General features: G+C 32.5%; 1 long non-coding RNA gene across 1 annotated transcript; it reads right to left on the bottom strand.

Moving 5' to 3' along the window:
• Positions 1-470: 470 nt before the first annotated feature.
• On the bottom strand, positions 471-7,393 carry LOC124458155. Its single transcript, XR_006953038.1, has 3 exons — positions 7,189-7,393; positions 5,252-5,319; positions 471-521 (listed from the first exon to the last, which is right to left on the bottom strand). It is a non-coding gene; the product is annotated as an uncharacterized LOC124458155 (long non-coding RNA).
• Between the last annotated feature and the right edge of the window lie 11,507 nt (positions 7,394-18,900).

Raw genomic sequence — 18,900 nt, 5'->3', positions numbered from 1 at the left:
AACACTTAAAATCAATATGACGTATACTTTGATCAGTAAACTATACACCAAGTTATTTTATAAATATTACTTTTATTGCGGATTGTGTTTTCATTGCGAACTTAATTTGCATTATAAAAAAATATTTGCACCAACTCTAGCAGAGAGTATTCACTATCATGTAAACGTTTGCCGTGAAGAAAAAGAACAATTAAAGAAATAATGGAAGAAGAAATTAAATTAATAAAAGAAGAAGAAGAAAATAGAAAAAGAAATAGAAGGACATACAAAAAAGAAATTTAAAGAAGTAATAAAAGAAAAAACACATTATTATATGATTTTTTATGAGTAATTTGATTTATTTTGGTTGTTCACAAAAATGAACTAAAATAAAAATACTGTTACATATAAAAATTATAGAAAATTGTTGTGTATATATTGTTTCTATTGTAAACAATGTCAAGGACATCAAATAAAAATGCTATATAGTGCATCATTACCAATAACTCCATGGCGTGTGTTTGTCGTCATTCACATGTTAGCTGTAAAGAAAAGAAAGAAATAAAAAACTATTGAAGAAGAAATTAATTTTATTGAATGAAAGAAAAATAAAATATAAAAAATAAACTATACAGTAAGTTATATTTTATTTAAAAACTCCATCAGAATGTATTTATTTTCATGCAAACTTTTGTTGTAAAGAAAACAAGGAATTACAAAAAGAAATAAAAAAGAAATTAAATTCATTGAAGTTAAAAAACAAATAGAAGAAATAAAAATTGAATAAAGATGGTGAATAAAAAAAAGACTACTCAAATTATCTACATTCATTAAAACAACGAACTTTTTACTTCACAAAGAAATGAAAGAAAAAATTGAAATGGTAATAAAAATGGAAAGAGAAAATACTAAAATCCACGAGAAGTCACTTGAAAAAAATGATATATTAGAACAAACAAATAAGAATACTTTTAATATACTTAAATACCACAAACATTTCGTTATCCTTTGTTTTAAAAATTTTACGATATAACATTTTAAATTGTAAAAACATGTAATTTATTGTTTTTTATTGGATAAAATTGTTTTGCAATTTATTTAAAATTTTCGTTCATTTTTTACATTTTTTAATTTATTTCTTTTCAATTTTTTACAAGAAATTTCATTTTTTACAATTATCTCTCTATTTATACACATTTTATAGAGATACTTCTATCATAAAGTATTCAGTCATTTGAAGAGAGAGGATGTCTTTCAAAAGTAGAATTATGTCATTTTTTGTTTTGTTAAATTTTATTGGTTTGTGAAAAGTAAAAAAAAATTCATAATAACTCTTCTTCATCTTGGGTTTGTTTTTTGTTTTCATAAATTAATAATGGCTTTTAATCATTCCAGTAATAGTTGTCTTTGTGATTAATTTCATCTGGATTTATTGGTAAGGACATTTAAGTACTCTTATTAACATTATTGCAATTACATATTGAACAGATATACTTTTTTACAGGATTTAGTGATATGGATATAGAATTGATGATGATTATAAAGAAAAGTTTCTATCATTATAAAATTGGACTTTGGAGTTCCCATAATATCATTTAAAAATTGGACTTTGCACTTTCATCATTGTAATATTGTGTTTGTATAGTTCTACTGTATAGTAAAATAAATCTTTTTATGAAATATATTGGTTTTATATCTATCTTTTTTTTCATTTCACTTGTTTTTAATATATATATATGTATATCCTTACAGGTTCACCCTCTCTTTTTATATTTATCGCAGCTGACTATCTCAATAACGAACGATTTTTTGACACATATTACAATTTATAATAAAAATTATGAGCCTGCGATGATATGTCTACATATTAGTTAACTATTGAGTCACAATGACATTCGTGTGCCCCATGAATTTTCTTCGTCTCAGAGGCCTCAAGGAGCGATATATTAGCGACAAATATTTATATATTTTAGACAGGTTATATGCTGTGGGAAACAGGACAATTTCTTTAGAGAACACAACACTTCTATGAATACGGTCTTCTTTCTCAATAACTTCAAATTCCTTTTGTAGCCCCTCACGTTTTGTATGCGTTCCACAGTATAAATAAATGGAAAACCCGGCCTTTTTAGACTAATTTTAACGCGTCTATATTTGCATACTGTAGTCACTTGAACTTTATGACGCGTGTGCATTTGAATAATAATACATACTTGAACTTTACAATGTATTTAATTGATAAAATCAAAATAATCGCGCAATCTTTCAACGTTAGACAGTAACGGTTTCTCTCGAGTGCCTTGAAGTGCTTTTCGATCTGCAGCCTTGCACGCTTGTCGTCGATCTGCTGACGTATATTATGTGGTGTGAAATTCTTAAATATTTTGCACGCTAAGTCAATTACTTGTATAATATAGGAACAAACCATTGAGTTCTATAATAACTGGAGGGGAAACGTCAACAAAATTAGTATAAATTATTAGCGCGCGGCCGCGTGGTCAAAAACATGGCGGATTTTGGTGGTCAAAGTCAGCGGAGAGACGCGGGCTCATGAAATAAAATTTTTGTCGCCCACCCTGATTTGACCGCCACGATTGCAAGTATAGAAAATATCAAAACTATTTATTTTCCTAACATAAACACTTTTTAAAAACTTTATTTATTAAACTGCCAACTTCTGTGGTTTGCGGATGCTGAAATAGCGAAAAAAAAAGGGAACATTTCTTGACTCCGGTAAGTAGCACAGTATTAGTTTTACTATTTTGTTTTTAACACGATACTTGAAGAGTGTTTCTACTACTAAGTTTTAATTTAAAGTTATTTTGGTCCAGTCTTGTTTGTTCTTCACTTAATCGCTCGTCAGACGTGGCGAAGCTGTCAATTTTTATCGAGTTTTGCATCCATCTTGTATCATGATCAAGGCATCAAGCTAAACTCTCCTGATTTGAATTGAGTTTACCTCCCAAACATGGGGCATAATTTGTTCATGTTTTTTTTGAAAAGATGAAGGGAAAGTTTACAACAGAGTTGTGTTGAAATTGAATGCAGTGCCATGAAAAATTATTGAGAACTATGGTATATGTTATACAATAAAAATAACTATTAAACTGTTTTCCTGCTCAATTTGACTGACTGTATAGTGTAGACAATTATAATGAGATTAGAAAGTTGGATTTATGCAAACAATTTTAAAGTACTACTTAGCGTTTCTGTAAATGAAGTATTTATTGTTATAGTAAACAGGTTAATACTTCAAAACCAAGATGAAAGTAGTGTGTTGAACAATGTGCTAAGATTTGTTTCTACCTTAAAATTTTTGTTCAACAATAGCTTATGATTATATCATTAATATGAATGAAAAATTAAATATATTATTATCTTATCTCATTAAATCCATCCTTGGTATGATTCCAGGTGATCCACAAATTCACATCGGATGCATTGGTTACAATGAAGTTGATTGTAGAAGAAGCAAAAATTGATGGCAAAGAAATTCTTTGTGTCTTATGAAGAATTAGTAGAAATCAATAAAAAGAATTCTTTAAACAAATTGTAAACAAATTTAAAGTTGCTCATGGTCAAGCAACCTAGTCAAAGAAGCAAAGTCTGTCTTCAACATGTGACCTTTCCAATTATTTAGTTTCTTTGTACAAAATACTATTTTCGAGAAACTTGATTTGTAAGTCTTTCATTAATATTTTTTTACCAAGAGATAAAAGGAACTAATTCAAAGGCTTGATGGAAAATACAAAGATTTAACAAGTTGTTTATCATTTAATTCCCAAATGTTAGTTTGTACATATAAATAATTAGTATTGGTAGCTGTAAGTTGTTTAAGCAAAACAGAAGAGTAGTAGTGCTTGAAGGGGTTAGCATTTTTGAAAAATTATATCTTGCTCATGACATATATTACACAATTCCAAAAAACTGTAAGTAATGACAATAATATTTATAGAACTTGATAAATTTCTTCACATACACTGTCAAATAACCATTTTGCCTTCATGCAGCAATAGACAGTGTTTTTGTCAAAGAAACCAAAGCACTTTAGTTTCCAAGTTTGTAATTTCAATGGAAAATTAATGTAGTTCTGTTCAGTAATAGATCCAAGATTCTGCCAAGCTGTTTACAAATTACCAAGCAATAGTATCATGGTGTTTTGAATTTTTTTCTTTTTTGTAGCTCTTCTAGTTCAACATATTTTCTTTATGAGTTTTCAGTAGATTTATCAGGTAATGACAATACACATATGATACTTATCCATGGTAAACTTTCAGTTGACTTATGTCGTAGGACTGAAGCAAACATTTTCTCGCTTCCTTAGGAGCATTTTTACACAGATTTATCCATTTGAAGCAAGAAAAATAGTTGTACCAAACTGTTTACAAACAGTCAAACACACAGAAGCATGAAATAATGTATAAGTTTGACGAGATTGACAGGTCTACTAATGGCGTTTGATTTTCACTTTTAAAAGGCTAAAATGTCATAAAATAATTTAAATGTTACATCCATAATATGCTTTCCTCTACCGTTGATTTTCTTTACTTTGATGTGTGTCTGTACTGTGTATTTCACGCAATGCTGAAGCATTATTTTCACATGATATGCTGTCGGTATCGTAATTGTTTTTTTTCTTACTTGTTTTCGTTCATACAAACAGTATTAGAAATCAGGAGGGAGTGAATATTGAAAAAAACTTTTAAAGTGGAAGTTTTGACCACCAAAATCAGCCATTACCGCCATGTTTTTGACCACGGGGTCCAGGCCCCTTTGCCCCTCCAGGTTTTATAGAGCTCAATGGAACAAACCGAGTATGGGAAACTGTCATATGGCGCAACTTGCAGAAACATAGGGCAACCCTTTTTGAACGCTTAGTTGTTCATCGTTAAAATTTTATCGTATACTTTACTGATTTTGAAGGGGTTTTTTTTTTACCTATCTACAAAACTATCTACATAACGGCTGTCAAAGTACGAATTCGCGGTCATCCCAAGCTGAATGATTGTTGGCCGCTTATGGAAAAATCTTTCGGCCAAGCCAACTTCGATAGAATGGAATTTCATTAAGTACACGAACGTGTTCGACTCCTTTTTTCCCTGTCGACGGACTAAAGCATATGCACTACCGAGGAGGCTATCATCTAGAGACCTGTGTGAAAGTGAACCGTCCGAGGATAAAGAAGATGGCATTAAAAATACCAGTGACGAAGATGTCGACACCACTAACCAAACGGACCTTCATTATAATAAAATAATCGAAACAAACTTACATTTATTTCCAAAAACGATTCCTTTGCTTCTCTCTTTGTACGTAGTCTTTCTTTGTTTTCGTCTGACACTGTGTAATAAACCAAGAACTTATATCGAATGTATTGTTGAACTGTGTGCCCTCGCTTTTAATTTAATTTTACATCGGTCGGACGCGTGATTAGACATCTTGTTATTTTACTGGAATTTTCCGCCTTCCTTGCATGTGAAGTGTTCGTGCATACGCTAGAGTTCTATTATGCGAAAAAGACCTTGTCAAGCTTCATACGAAATTTACTTTGCTAGAAATCGATTCAACTCCTCAAAATAAATGAAATAAAGTTGTTTTTATTGCATTTACTAAAGTAAATTGTCAGAATTTGAAACAGAAAGAACATGGGTTAACACGTAATTTGAATATAGTAATTAAATATTCGTCTCTACACGTAGCAATGTTTCTGTTGTCAAGTTTATTTAATGCAGCGAACCAAAGGATCTTTAAACAGAGGTAAAAACATAACTGTTAATTGAATATTCAAGACATCGCGTTCTGTCGTCGAATTTCTAGCCGTGATACCTGCTACATCACTACGCAGTTAGATAGCCTTTGGGTGGCGTTGAAACCTTGAAGCAAAGATGTATTCTCCAGTGCCAGATACCACCGACGAGAAAATGGTTAAAAGGAAACCCGACTTGAATCGCCGGGTGAATGAAATGATGACGGAATTCAAGAAAATGGAGAGCGACGTACAACTAAAATATTTGTTGGATCTTTTTAACGCGATCGCAAGTAGCATGGTCGTGCATTATTTCCATAAAAATAATACACAGCCTTTTTCTTACGGGAAAAAATTTTTAGAAAAGCTGCCTACATTCAATATATACGAAGAAAAATTTAAGGATGAAACCGAAACAGCGCGCAGGACGAAAAGCGAAGAAAACAGAGAAGCGCGAGCTGCTCAAGCCAATATTGAGAGACGACGTGATCAAGATCTACGTACACATCGAGAACTACGTCTAGTTAATATGTCCAGGAACGTAGAGGATGTTATCGCCAACCGTACCAGCACTAGCGCTGAAGAAGAAGAACTACGTGGTAATGAAGTCCTGCCTTCTAGTCCTTACCCAGCTGTTATCACACATGTAACATCCGATGCCTCTGAACCCAATGTTTCACCCTCCGAAGCAGCAATGCACGAGGAGCTTGAGGTCGTATCATCTGCCTCAACAAGTTTGGAGTCGGAGGTTTCCACACCAAGCACGGAGCATGCCCATGATCAAGGTTCTGATGGAGCCAGGCGTTTTAGTGAAAATATTCAGGATAATGCCCGGTCCGAGATTTGCATGCCCACTGATTGGAATGATAAACTTAAAAAATTTGTTTCACGATGTATTAGACGTCGCAGATTTGTCCGTAAATGTCTTAACGAGCAAACGTTCATACAGAAATGTTTGAAATATAAAGATCGTGTAGTCCGCTTCATAGATGAGATAACTTCCTAGTATATTATATAGTCGTTGTTATTAAGTAGATTAGCATAGACATGAAACTACATCAAGACGGTGCGTTTCGTTTAAAACAATCAAATAGAACTTTGCGTGTTCTTGATGTAAACAGACCACATGTAGCTCGTGTAGTGTAATATTAAAACTCTATTGTCAAATATCTTGCTTTAAAACCTTCAATTTAAATTTGTTTTACTACAAATCGCTTCCTTTCCTCGAAATATATCGAATAAAGTAGTTTTTACTTTACTTACTACGGCTGAACAAAGACTACATTAAACAGATAAAAAGACCGGTACGTTAATTAAATATTCAAGCCATCACGTAGTTTAGATTATAGTAATCTGTCGTAAGGTTTCTGACCTAAAAAAACTTCAACTTAAATTTATTTTAGTAAAATCAACTCAGCGAATCAAAATATATTGAATAAAGTACTTTTTGAGTCAATACTTACGATGTGGAAGTAAAAGTACGGTGGCCTATAAGTGTCACGGCAACTTACGTCAGCGATGTTAGCTAGACAACATTCAAAATATATGGCAACATTACAAATGCACAGCAACTTTTATAAATTAACAACAACATTTCAAAAGCCCACGGCAACTATTTAAAAACTCACGGCAACAATTAAAAACTCACATCAACATTTAAAAACTCACGGCAACATTTGAAATTCTTACGGCGGAAGCAAAGTGAAGGAAGTTATACCATTGACTTATAGTATAAAAAATATAAAATGGGAAAACATTGAAGAATACGATGTCGATGACCATGAAAATCTTGAACAAAGCAGCGAGGAAGAGATCATACGTTATTATTTCCTAAAAAGATTTCAATACAAAGAAATTGTTAACTTCATAAGAAAATATCACGGTAAGCCGGTTAGCATGAGTACATTAAAGCAAAAAGAAAACATTTTGGTCTTCGACGAAAAAACAGCAATTATGATATGGACGTTGTACGTGGTGCAATTCGTGCGGAAGTAGACGTTCCAGGAGGTTGCCGAGGTTATCGTTTAATATGGCATGCCCTTCAAATGAAGGGAATAACTGTACCTAGAGACGTTGTTCCAGGATTGTTAAGAGGGCTTGATCCAGAAGGAGTTCAAGAAAGATCTAGACGCAGTTTTAAGAGAATGATTTACTGGAATCCTGGACCAAATATTTCCTAGAATTCTGACGGATTTTCTCTTTAGGTAGAATATGTTTATGTCTTTGGCCAGTGAGCCATCCCATAATACTTTTTACAGACATTTCTGGCATTTCAAATATTTCTTTTGTGTTCGTGTTAGCATTCTCTTCTTCATCATATTTCCAAGCAACTGCTGTTGAATATCCTGGTTCTAATGTGTCCTCTAGTGAAATTAAAAAATCTTGAAGGTTGTCCACTATAGTGTGTTACAAGGCTCGCCTTGAAAATCCTTCCTCTGAAAACACAGGTTCAACCAAAGAAAAAAGATAATCTGCATCAGGAACCTTATCAGCACAAAATTTTTTCACAAAAAGAGAATGGCAAGCATCTGGATTTTTCATAATCATATCTCCAAGTGTAGCCATTATCCAAAATAAAATCACGGTACGTAGTACAATCAAGTCTAATATCATAAAGTTTTTGTTTTTCTTATTCAGTTATATATTTATCATCAACTTTGGTCAAATCAATTTCAGCAAAGATGCAACTGTAGGCACATTCTTCCAAGAAGCATGGTGGTGGCCCACTATGTGCAAAAGATGCAGCAGCTATCTCACAGCTTGTGCGAAAGTCTCCATTTTGGACATGAAATGTGGAGTTAATAGGAACACCAGTTTCAGATGGATTTGTTGATATGTTTGCAACTTTATCTGAGAGGAATTCTTTTGCAATGGCTCCAGAATCGACTCTCGCTTCTCCACAGTACTTTACTATTATTCTATTGGTCGGTAACTTTTTCTTTGATTGACGCTGTCAAAGTGAAAAATTTCTTGAGAGGTCTGCCTTTCTTTGTGTAGTTATAAAAAACTGGTCACTATCATTTACTTTCGAAGAGAGAGCATTTATGACATCGTGTTTATCATTTATCATGGAACAGTTTGCATTCGCGATGATTTTTAAGTTTTCTGAATCAAGAGATTTGGATGTTAAGCAAACTCAATTTCTTAATTCCATTGCAGTTGCAACTGCCTAGCTATATCTTCATCTAGTGCATGTAGCAGATTCAACTACACTTGCCTTTGTCTTGCAAATTGTGGATCCATTATATTCTGAAATTAATTCTGTATGCAAATTGAAGTGATGATGATATTCCTCATCAGTTGATTCATCAGACTCATTTGAGGTATGAGTTACGCCTTCTTTCAGATCAAAGTCAAACTGAGTGCACAAATATAAAGTTATGCTTTTATAATCTCTTCCAATTTCAAACTTGTACTTTTCCAGTTCAACAAAAATTTTTTGAACCAGACATGAAAAGTGCACAGCTTCTGTCTTCAAACAAAAACTCATATCTTTCCTTTCCATCAAAAGATCTATGAAATGCTGTCATTTCTTCAATGGCTTTTTGCAATATTATCTTGTATGGAGCTGATTTTCGAACACGAATTGGGAGCCTTTCCCCTTTTTCCCTTTTGAGGGAAACATCTTTAAACCTCTTTAGTCCAATAAATACTGTTACGTCTTCATTTAGGTCAGATTAAGCTTTCTTAGTTGATCGAAAATGTGCACAGTTCTCTTTGCTTGTTTTCTTTTTCATAAACTGCTCAAATGTGAGTACTTTACTCGCATTCTGAGGCCTGCCAAATGACAGCTGGGTTACACCATCTGCAGGTGTATTCCGTTTATCTCCACAAACACTACTCGTTGAGGGCTCACAACTTGAAAGTGGACAAATTTTTGTTTGGTCAGCTCGGCACTTCCAACAGTATCTTATTTCATCTTTTAGTTCAGCAGAACAGACCCCACAAAAACTAAACCAAATTATTTTGTTGTATTATTTTGAAAGTTTAGCTATAGTAAGAAATAGCGTTAAAATAGCATATTGCAACAAGAAGCAAGTGCATGGTCATTAGTATTTCTTCTATAAAAATATTGTAACTAGACCGTAGCTCGAAATAGTAATGATATATAAACTTAAAAAGCATTCTTAGCCATAAAGGAATTATCGAAATTACTGTACATATTGGTAGAGGATACAAAAACAATAATTAAATGAACAAGGAAAAATTGTGTGTCATCAAACAAATAATATCACTGGAACATTGATAAAACGTAAAAGGACATGAATCATACTAGAAAAAGCTCATATAAAACATTCAAAGATGTTTTATATAGCATTCATATTTTTAAACATTCAGTTCCGTCTTGTAGACTTGTATTTGTTTGCCGATCGTTCTTCCTCGTTCCGTGCTGAAAATGTTTCTCCTAAAAATGTCTTGCTGTTGCACTAACTGATTCTGCAAGATGCAATTTCAAAAGACAAAATGTGTAGAAATACGAAAATAAATCTTTTTTTTTTTTTTACCAAGAAGCCTAAACAAACATCGGTCGCCGAAAAAAAAAGTCATTATTTTAAGGAGGTTGACAAAATTTAGGAGTATTTAGGCGAAGCTAATCATTATAGAAAACTATAGGAGCTTTCGTTCCAGATGTTTTTAGTTCAATGTTTAAGTATAGCACAGTGACAAAAACCAGTTTTTGCTATTTAATCACTAGGCAACTAAGCGGGAAAAGTCGAGAATTATACTTTTAATATATTTAATACAGTCAATAAATTTTTCACTTTCTAAAAGTTTTCGGATGCAAAGGATTCTGGCTTTATGAAGGCATATTTCTTCCCAGACGCTTGCTGACTGCAATTTAGTCGACTTTCTTTGCTTTTAACACGACATGGCGTAAAGAAACTCCCGAAAAGACATGATATCTTCATATTAAATACAGAATGCGATTCAAAGTTTATATAAGTCTTACAAGAAGGCGGTAACTTGTTTTTTTACTCTACTCCTTTTGGTTGGACATGGTTTTCGACAAGACGTGTTATATATAGCCAGTAGTTTTTTGACTGAAGCAACAGCGTTCATGCAACTCGTTACTCGTTGTCACTGTAGTACGTTGAAACGCTGCTCGTCTACTTCACATCGTATTTTACGTGTGTGAATTCTATCAGCGGGTCTATTTACCTCTGGGAGAGCGTAGACATGAATGCCATGTAATCTAAAACCAATATATAAAAAAAAACTACAAGACAACAACGCTTTATCCGCCGTTTAGCAACTTACACAATCTCATGAGACCATTTAACTTTGTTCAGCCGATAGGCAAAGTTTAACCGGGGGATGAAGTTAAACGGGCTTCGTACAACGCAATTTTTTAGCGTTTAAAGTTTTGACGGTAGAGGGCGATTTAAATTTTGACGGCTATACGTCGTTTATTTTAAACGGCTTTCGTAGAACCAGCCCCAGCAGTATCCAAACTATATCAATAAGCACTAACTTCAACCATCGTGATTTGTGTAGTTGACTCGCTGTATGGCTATGCTAAAACTTTTTTACTTCCTTAATTCACTGACCGAAGATTTGTTGATTTAATCGGCAAAGACAATTTCTTACCAAATTGACGGCGCCACGAACATGACCCCCGAGGCGGGGCTATGGGAGCGATTACATAAAATGAAAATTCACCACGGACATTGTATTATTTCCTTGTGAAGACTTTTACAATTACATGGAAAAAAAAATCAATCTCATCAATGCATATTTTTAAATAAATCTATGGTTTTTGTTACTTATTCATTTTGAATGATCATTTATTCACTCGACTGTTTCGAGTTAGATAACTAGTTAAAAATTCAATTGTTAAGGAAATTATTACGATCATAAATGGTGTCAAAAAATTTTTTTTCTATAGTTGTACATAGCTGAGGAAGATAAAAAGATTGTTAAGTATGTAAAAGAAAATGAAAGAAAAGTATTTTCAAATGAATTTTGGAAAAACATGGAAAGAGAACATGTAATGAATTGAAGAATATTTCTTAAACGGGATTCTCTCTTTGATATCATTTGTCTGATCTAAATTTTTCTAGATTGTGGAAGGAAGATCATTGCACAGTTTGAGGAACCGATATAATATTTATTTAAAAAGGAGACAGAATAGTATGTCAATTAATAAACACATGTTTCCTTTTAGTTGAGTAAATGTCTAAAGAGATTTAATAATTACATGTGAACAAGATAAATTTATGTTTTCTATCGATTGTTGAATCTTAAAATTGATTTTGATATCAGAAAACGCACATTTAGCGTTGCTTTTCTTTCCATTTCTTCATTACAGATAGCAAAAATAAAAATAAAGAAATGATTCCACAGTTGAATTTTATGTCAAGCTGCAATGCGGTATTTTTTTACAAAAATGTCTTGACACCTTTAAAGACGTGGTAGTTTACCGTGAAATAGTTACTCAAAATCTTCTCAAAATACAGTGAGAAGAAAAAATCTGTTCACAATGGCATTTGGGAGAGAATTGCCTATCACGTAGTTGAATGACTGTAATGAATATGCATTGAAATTTAACAAAAGTTCTGAGAGTAATCCTTTTGAGAAATGTTTTAATAAAACGTTGAACAAAGAAAATAAGTGCGGAATAAAAAGCTTCTGCTGTCAATTCTGAACCATGACGTTGTAGAAGCAAACTGATTACATTAGATCGCTTTTTAATCGCGCCTCAAAAGTTGCAGCAACAAATACTGTTTTGACAACCAAAAAAAAAGATTAAAATATTGATATCGTGGAATGGTTACCCTATTTCAGTCAGAAAGTCAATTTTTAACAAACTCAAACACAAATACAATGTCACTAGTTCATCAAATATTTCTCTCGATCTCCAACCATCGACCATAGCGGACACAAATTTTGGATAATTTATCAATGCTCACAAGGCACAAAAATTATTTACTGCCTTAAAAACCTGTGCATTGCAGTGAGTGCATTGCAGTTTCAATAATCATTTAACTTAATGGCGGCTTAGGTATAAACTCGAAATAATAAAGGAATTGGTCTAATTCATACGCTATCTAAAACCATTGAAATTTTAAAAAATGCCATAACAGTTAAGTATTCAGTATTTTGATACACACAACACAATGAAAACGTAGATGCATAACATTCCATATTTGAATTTCTAATGACAACATTCAAAAATAACTTGGCAACTGCAATTTGAAGTGTATCGACATCAACACAATTTTAAATTTGAATCTAATACATAAAACGTTCAACGTAATCAAGTTCTTAAATTCAATTTGTCTTCAGTGAAACATAAAACTGATTTATAATCATCTTACTTAATTTCGATTGATACTGTTACAAGGCAAACTGATTATATTTATCTCCCTTTTCTCACAAATAATTTCTCGTCGCAAACTTTAGTGCTGTGATATTTTATTATACTCTACTACGTTCTCCGTTTCATAGGAATATTTTGGATTTCCGTGGCTGTTTTTAGTGTCTCGATTCTACTTCTAAGTATCGCGTTTAAATTTCCTAACAGAAACCTTAAAAGTATTACGTTCTGGTCCAGTGTTTATTATATTTGAAAGTTTTTTGACATAAATCAAGATATTTTCATGTAACTAGGCAAGTAAAAGCTGTACAATATTTTACCTTAGTTCAGAAAATATCTCGCGTATTCATAGCACAAAAACTGCGGGCTGTTAGAAGACTCTATTTCCATTGTTGTGACAGCGAGAGACAGACGTAGACGTAGATGAGTTTCAAGTCAGAACACTTATCTCCTGATCATATAAAAAAATCTACAATCAAGCTCTTTGATACAATGAAATTCTTTAAAACGAATTCTTCCATTTCAGTGCAAGTCTCGTGCGTATAAGTTTGTCTAACGTTCAATACTCGAACTCTGTCACGTTCAGACAAATAAGTAATAACATTAACTAAAGTGAACTTAGCACAACGCTTGACTTCACTCTCAGCCCCAAAATTCATCATCAGGTAATATGTTGTGATAGGCTGATTGTTGCCATTTGTCATTTTAGTATGAACATGCAAACTCGATGAAAACAACTGCAGATAATTCTACCAAAAATTTAATAGTTTTCTATAATACATCTAATAATTTTTAAAAAATATTAGCCTTTTTCTAAATAGTCAACCAAGTTGTTTAAAAGAGTCCCAAAAGAACTCAATTGAAATAGCAACATAAGAACACGAGTTACTCGTTAAAACACGGAATTCATGCATTTTGATCCCATTCTGAATGTCTTGAAACTGCTAACGGCCGAACCTAATACGGAATAGATGCAAATATTAGTGGTCAAGTGGAAGGCTATTGACAGTATGATCAGGAGCATTTAAAGCTGACTCTATGTTAGTCTCTGGAATTTTTTTGATTACTGTTGACCCAGCCAAGAAATAAGCAAATAAATGAAAAGATGATATTGAGTTGGCTGTCTTGTATTGCTCGAAACTTTTTGACAAGGAACCTAACGGTATGTCTATAAGTGAGCATCTTATTGTCATGCCTAACAAGAGATGGAAACAGTTAGTGAAAATTTTATCGGCTTGAAAATCATCTAAATAATCTAGCATAGACCTATAGCTCACTTCTTTGTGTTACAGACTTACTTCTTAAATTTTAAGCTTTTTATATAAGGTTTTGAGTGTAAGAGTATTGACATAATTCAAAAACTTAGGAAGATTCATTTTTCCCAGTCGAGACATTTTCGACCTGCGTGGAAACAACAGTACTTGTATCAAACTAAGCTATTAAGTTGAATGAAATAGCTAGGTTGAAAATCCTTACCAAAATAAAATTTGAGTAACATTAAAAAAAAAATTGAAAGAGCCTCAATTTAGTCAACTATTGATGCACTTGATTTAAAAGCAAAAGAAGATGTGATTCACTTAATAAAATCAATTAATATGAAAATGAAATAAAAGCTGCTTATCCCAAAATTTACAAAGACTTAAATATAAAATAGAATATAATATAAACAAAGCCTGGGGTAATCCATTTGCATCTACGAATTGTAGAAAAATAGCTTTAAGGATGACAAAAAAAAAATAAAATGAAATAACAAGGATACTAAAATATTGGCTTTTCATTCAAAGGTATTACCAATATTTTTTGCCGAATGATGCACTGGCACAGTCGTATTTCCAAATCAATAACAATTCTTGTTGAGGTAAAATAGGAAAGTCAGAAGATCCAAGATCTTTTGGCAGAAATATAAGGATTCAAAGTTTTTGAAGCTAAATTCAACATGAAAGAGAAGTTAGAATAGAATTCTTTATTATTGCTTTTGAAAGCTTCTATTTTAACTGACTGCTCTTTGGCATTTAATCTTTGCTTAAAAATTTTCATAAAAAGATGAAACAGATGTTGGAGAAGTGACGTATTTCTCCATAAAAAAAACACAATTAAAGAAAATGACTGCACACTAGATATATAAGCTGTATTGAAAAAAAAATTGAAAATATTAGTTAAACAATGAATGGGGAGATGTGTGTGTTTGCAGAGAACAAGGTAGAGTTTGCTGGGAATATAGTGATTTAAAAAGGATATACGGTTGACCATGAAAAGATTGAAGCTATACAAGGTATGGAAGTGACACATAATGTAAGTAATGTGTGAAGATTTTGGGAATGGTGAGTTAACAGGGAAAGCACATTCCAAAATTATAAGGAAAACGAATCGCTATTAGAGGTGTATTGATTACGAAGAATGCATGTCAATAGGATTGTGATCAATAAAGAACTTTTAAAGAGATGAAGGCGTAGCTAAGTTCTGCCGCAGTTTTAACTCGAAGTGACCCTACAAAAGGAACAGTTTGGAAAGCCGACAACTTTTCGATTGGTCTAGGAGCCTCTAATTGGTAAATAAACATAAAATGAGGAAGGAAACCAGCCTCTGATGCCCCAAGATCACTGACAAGAACGACAGCCTCATATCGAGGTATTGGTTACAACTTGGGATTCCAAAACTTTAAAATTTCGTATCAACGGAATGGACATTCTATTTGGCACACCAATAATATGCCCTTGATTCTTTTTCTTGTTGGGAAGCTTTTAGAACAACTTCCTCCATAAATACAGAGATTCTGGATTAAGCTAAGAAAATTCTCCAATTATATTCGTTACATACGTGGAGAGAGTTGTTTGTGGTTGACTTAGAGCACTGTCCCGAGCTCTTATAACAAATACCTTGCGACTTACATGATGATTTATCCTACGATTTAGATATTTATGTATCACAATGTTTAAAACATACCGCCATGCTCAAAGGCTTAGAAGAAATACATCAACATCAACAAGTAGATTCACTGTGTTAGAAACGTTCGGAATCCTCCACAAAAGTTTGGGCGGACGGAAATCAAAAAATTTGTGCCCTTCTGCCATTTTTACAGTAGCAACAATTTTAAAACAAGTGTCAATGAAACTTGCGCTTAAAAATTTCCTTGATGTTACGTTTGAATTTTATCAAAAAAATTCATTTTGGCAATCAAGGTATTTTTGTGTGTACAAAGAGAGAATCCAAAATACTGTCTAATGGAAGGAATTAGGTAAAGAAATTGAAATTATTAATACGACAATGCAGAGCCTTAAACAATGACTTGTTTTCCTTGAAAACTGTTGCAGGAAAAACCTGCAGACCTGTTAGAATATTGTGGAAAGATTAATGTGATTGTAGTTGATTATTACTCTAAATATTTTGAACTTGCTTCTCTAAAAAAGAATACATGCCTAGAACATGTTATTAATCAGATGAAATCAATATTCTCTGGTCGTTGTACACCTAAACCTGTTGTTTTTTATAGTAGTCCACTGTATGTTGCAGTAATTATTCCAAATTTTTTGAGAAGTTGGTGAATGCATATATGAAAAATAATTTTCGCTGTCCTCAAAGTAATGGAGAAGCAGAATGAGGCAGAAACATCAGTGAGAAAGCAATTACATCCTAACTAGCCATTAATATCTTAGTAGTTAATCTAAAGCTATCTTATGATAAAAAATTGAGAAGAAATGAAAAAAGTTTCGAACAATGTCAAGCTGATTTAGCAAACTATCACATGCGTTAAATTTAGAAAACCTTTAAAAATATTTTTTCACTTTTTCTGTAGTTTCATCTCTTTGTTATTATTCATACCGAGCCATTATATATTCACTTAAAAAGGGAAAATTTCATCATGTTACTTCCAATTAATCATAACTTTCATTCACCAATAAGTACATACATGCTAGGCCACAGATTTCCTAATACATTGGATTCTGCAGTCAAAGTTGAAGCCGTACAAAGTTACTAAGCTCCAAAGCTGTGAGGATTAATATGGCGTTCTATTAGGAAACAAATGTTTGAAGACTATATCTTGCAGTTTCTAGCGAGTCAAAGAAAATTAAATTGTTTGCTCTATTTATCAAGTGAATTAATGTAACTTGAGAAACTAGTTTAAAATGTGGCTTATTTTGCTGCCATGAAGGCTTGATCTTTAGTTTTTTTGCTCAGCTAAATACATCTTTGGGCACCATCTACTACAAAATATTTCATCGCAAAATGGGTCACGTTTTCTTAAACATGCATGTATTTCCGCCCATGTACTGCATTATTGTTGCAGAATATTGCCTTAGAAATCCATTTCTTTAAGGAATTAGTATTTGGATTGGTTATTAACATTTTCTTTTAAACTCGAATCTTTCGGTAAGAATAAATTTTTAGAAGAAATATTCATGTAGTAAAACACTGTTACTTAGTTCTTTGGTATTTCCCATCAGTTTTTCGTGAAATATATCAAAGCATGTGCATGCTATACATTTAACTCTGCTCATCAATATCACACAGTATTAACTTGTCAAAGCAAGAGTCAGCACAGAACTTATAGCATAACTGTGTTGTATATATCCTTATCAATGATCTTTGCTATTGTGACCGTTTTTTAGGCCGTTTATGATGGCCAAAAATATCTTTCCAAAACAACTTTCGTGATGCTTGTCATAGAAATACAAAAATTTGATAGAAATAACCTTTTTAATATATGCCGAAGTGAGATCCGAAAAGTTTCCGCACTCTGCGCCTGCAGTTTATTTCTTAAATAAAGTTAGTTTTGCTAATTTATGCACTCTTCTCACAATCTTAAAACGCTCACAAATTTGAAATTCCCTCGATTCAATGCCATAACTAAAAAACTTATTCATTTGTTCCACTTGGACCCAATATTCTTAATTTGAGGTTACTTGACATCATAATTGATGAGATGATGTGAAGATGTGAAAGTAAAAATTTCCACCAGTACTCGTTATGTTTGGGGAAATCTTAAGGGCACTTGCAATGCTCATCATGATGAAACTACTAAGGATCTATTGATTCAAGTGTAAAATGCTCAACAGTGATTTTCTATAATTTTTTCAACGGCTGAACGACACAAGGTTTTAATCTACTATTTACCGTACGAATACTACATATTGTTCATCGTGTATGTTAGTCAAGAACAATTGATTTACAGATTGGTAGATGTATAGAACGTCCATGTTAGTGGAATCCTGAGGAGGACTGTTGGTGTTGATGTTGACTGACGTTTGCAATGGTTTAACAGCATATAAGTCTTTAGCAGCATTATAGTCTTTTGCCTACTTGAGCCGCCATCTTGAAATGTTCAATTTGGTACGGGTTACGTATAAATTGTATATACATCAGCAATCTGTTTGTTTTATCTATGATTTTATACATGGTGCGTTATCCAGTGTAACATACATATCAGTGGCTTAAGCTTATAATGAAAGGGTATGATATAATGCTAAAAATACTGATTCAAGTTACAGTCTGGACAAGAGTTTGCATACAAAGTGCATGCTTGTTTTCAAAGAATCAAATGATAGCAAAAGTAGCTAGGTAGAGTAATTAGAAATAATAATTGAGAAAAGTAAAGGACTACTCAAAGTAATAAATAACTAGAGCATTACACTAATTCTTAGCCATAACATTATATTTGATAAATGATCTTTGGTAATTTGCCACATTAAACAAAAACATTTTGAACTACGTATGATATTTTACTTTGTCATATTCAAATAATAGTCGCAAAAATTTACATGTTGGTTAAAAAATAATGAACTCTAAGCATGTGAAACATATTTATTAAAAAAAAATTGGTAACAATATCAATACATCCTACGTAAAAAGTACAAATAAC

This window comes from Xenia sp. Carnegie-2017, unplaced genomic scaffold (assembly GCF_021976095.1).
Source record: "Xenia sp. Carnegie-2017 unplaced genomic scaffold, XeniaSp_v1 HiC_scaffold_6, whole genome shotgun sequence".
Classification (NCBI taxonomy): Eukaryota; Metazoa; Cnidaria; class Anthozoa; order Malacalcyonacea; family Xeniidae; genus Xenia; species Xenia sp. Carnegie-2017.
The sequence above is the reverse complement of the archived record's forward strand: the minus strand, read 5'-3'. Positions and strand labels throughout refer to the sequence as shown.